The 3,538-nt window shown below is 32.9% G+C and overlaps 1 long non-coding RNA gene across 1 annotated transcript; it reads right to left on the reverse strand.

Moving 5' to 3' along the window:
• Positions 1-528: 528 nt before the first annotated feature.
• Positions 529-2,643, reverse strand: LOC148273899 (uncharacterized). Its single transcript, XR_015824434.1, has 2 exons — positions 2,471-2,643; positions 529-1,942 (listed from the first exon to the last, which is right to left on the reverse strand). It is a non-coding gene; the product is annotated as an uncharacterized LOC148273899 (long non-coding RNA).
• Positions 2,644-3,538: the final 895 nt, after the last annotated feature.

The raw sequence follows: 3,538 nt of genomic DNA on the forward strand, positions 1-3,538 counted from the left end.
TTAAAAATACACATAATAATTCAAAGAAAACATTATTTTATTTTTATGCCAAATCAACAAAAGAGCATATTTTAATGTAGTTTAGTAAAAAATATATAAAAAAGACATATTAAACTAAGTATAAAATCAAAAAAACAAATAATTTAAAAGAAAGTCTCATGTACCGTTGTTAGTTTCTTTTAAAAGGGCCAAAGTGCCCTGCTCTCTAAAGCAATAAAGGTGTTAGTGCCTTAGTGAGAATAAAGAAATAGGTACATCCACTGTTTCATCTATCTATAATAGTGATGTGACGACGATGAAAATTCCCATGGTATTTATAATTCAGTATAATTACTATTTAGCACCCAACATCGTGTATATCTAAAATTCTATTATAAAACTGTTTATGTTCTTCCGTGTGCAAGTAAGGTATTAGATTTTTGAGATCTTTTTTCTTATCTTCTGTTATTTTGCTCTTGCAATTCAGCATGGGTAAGAAATAATTATCTAAATCCGATAACTTTTTGTTCTTCTTCAATAATCTTACAATTTTCCAGGGCTCCATAGAGTTGTGGGTCTCTTTCATTTTGACAACGAAAGGATTATCACTTACGAATTTCAAGGGATGAGCCTTCGATATCTGCATTGTGGTAGTATTCAAAAATGTTTCGGCAGCCAATTTAAAATCCATGAAATCATGTGATGTCATTGAAATAACATTAAAAGGCTGCTTGTCACGAGTATTTTTCATCATATCAACAAGATCTGCAGGAACAATGGAATGTGTTACTCGTTTCCTTTTTTCGATTAAAGCAAAGTCCCTGTCGCAGCTAAGGAATGAATGCCCGCTCATTAAAAATTTATGCTCTATCGATGTAAAAACTTTTTTATACACAAGATATGCCCATAAAAATATCATCATTTTATTTTTATTTTGTCCACTACAATTGTCACTCCACATGATGAGATTCTCCTTTCTTATAAAATTATTAGAAAACATTTTGTAAATGCAGGATGCTATCGCATTTCCCCCTCTTCCTGTAATAGCTTCATGCCACATAAGCATATACCCATCACCGGTATTTTCGATATGCACACCCAAATTGAAATTTGATAATTGTCGCGAATAGTACATGGGCCCATGAGTTAAAGTTGGTGTCAGCAAAACTTGTTGCAAGTCCATGGCGGCAGTGCATATATTACTACTTGGCATCTGTGATTTTTTTATATCAAGTGACATCTGTTTTGTTGCTTTTTCTGCTTTTCGATGGTGTAATTCAAGTTGATTCTTCAGTATTGTTTTATTAGATGGATCGGCATTTATTTTAGCAACATAGAGGTCGCACGTTGCACATGTATCAGTTCGTTTCTGGCCAAATTTTAAATTCGGAAACTCCTTTCCAAAAATTTTAGAGTAGAACTTATATGTGACTTTTGACTCCGGAAAAGATATCTTAAATGCTTTAAACAAACGATGTATATTTAAATCTGGACTTAAGTATTCTTTCTCTGATCTCGCTCGACCATAATGACTTACAAGTCTGGGAAACATATTTACATGTTGTTTAATTTCATCCTCATCTTCGTCTGAATATTTTCGTTTTTTCTTATTGATGTTTCCTCTTGATTCCAAGTAGGTTGTATGTCCTTGTTTCTTTTTATCGAGTAGTACTTGAATCTTTTTTGGAGAAAGGGAAAAAATGTTCATGAACGTTGCTTTGCACACACCGACAACATTTCCCTTGCCATCTGGAAGCATATAATATGCGGTGCATTGTCGCCTACTTAGAGCAGGAGATTCATAGGTTCCATGCCTTCTTCTTTTAATTTCTGTCAAATGGATTAATCCCATCAGAAAAGAAGATTGCTTTTCATTGTTTTTTAACGCATAGAATTCCGTGAACAATGACATCTTTTGTTCGAAAGGTATTTCTTTGCAGTTATAGCTGCATTTGCAGATACACTAAAATAAAAAATGAAGTGAATGAAAGCAACATAGATAATATAGGTACGCAACCGTGGGCGTATCTTAGGGACTTAGGGTCAATATCTATCACTCAGTAGAAACTAAACTAGAGGAACTAAATGTGGTGGAGTGTAATAATGATATAGTAATTTCTCCCGGTTGCAATCATTAGGGCGTAACTTATTTTCTGATATGCCGTTAACATAGTTATTTACACATTAATAATAATATTTACGAAAATATCCATGAAAATATAATTATTAAGGTTTAATTATCTTTAAACGAATTTATAATAAAAAATATATTTTTAAATTCTTTTTTTTGCTCTCCTAAAAACAAGTAAAAATAAAGTTTCACCCAAATACCTCTGACCGGGAGATTTAAAAAATTGAATTCAATACAAATACTCCATTTAAACTATGTCATGGTTGGCAGAAAATTACAGGTTGGCACATCCCTAGCGCATGATGAGTGACATTTTATCTAGTAGAGACAACCGGTGAAGATTTAAAACAATGTACAAACCTCTTGATTTGGGGGTCGTTTTGCAGGAATCAACTTTCTATTGGATGTAAAATATTCTTGTCCAGAATCTTTTAGCTTCTTTCGGGCCACTTGGGCACTTTTTTCCCCCTTTTTACGTCTTTTAACGCCACCACTATTCACAGAGACCGGTTCATTGTCAACCATTTTGATACAAATAGCATATGACTGGCGATGGCACTTAACACCTTTTAAAGGAAAACAGATGTTGGTACTTACAACCAACGCCATCTTTAGAATTTTTTATAAAATATTATTTGTACTACAATGGCATTTATACCCTTCTGTAGGACATTGGCCTTGGCACATACTATCCATTTCTTAAATAAAATCATTTTCGTTATTTATGGCACTTACACCCTTTTAAGTTTCTGGTATTCATATTTCGTATTAAAGAAAAACTTAAATTTATTATACGGATTAATGAGTGCCAGATTTCAATGCTTTTGAAAATATAGCGAATTAAAATCACATTTAAAACATACTTAAACATGCCCAGAAAAGTTAATAATACAATTAAATTTAAATTACAAACATGTCCTCTATTTTTTATTTCCGTATGAAACGTCGGAACAAATCCAACACACACGGTATCACAGAAAGAAGAAACATATTGATTACAGTGACCGTGAAAACCTTCGCACCTATTAACCAATCTGAATATTCGGCAATCCGGATGACTGGAGTTCAGATAAACGGAGTTCTACTGTAATTATATTTCATACGCAAAACAAATAATTTAAATTTATTTCAAAAGAGAGGGAAAACATTTTTGAAAAGGGAATATGGAAGTCTATGCATTTACAGGGCTTATGACCTGTCATTGGCTGGTTTAAGTGGCCATTTTACACACTGTGTAACATTCACCATTCTGCCCATGTTTGAACATCCACATTTCCTCAACTCTTCCATCTGTTTACTTTTGTGAAGTAAAAGAGCTGAAACCTTTATCAAAATGTAAATGCCCTGTAAATGCCTAGACTTCCATATTCCCTTCTCAAAAATGTTTTCCCTCTCTGTTGAAATAAATTTAAATATGAACAACTCCCT

This window comes from Micrasema longulum, unplaced genomic scaffold, assembly GCF_059751315.1.
Source record: "Micrasema longulum isolate JH-2025_06_02 unplaced genomic scaffold, ASM5975131v1 h1tg001810l, whole genome shotgun sequence".
NCBI lineage: Eukaryota > Metazoa > Arthropoda > Insecta > Trichoptera > Brachycentridae > Micrasema > Micrasema longulum.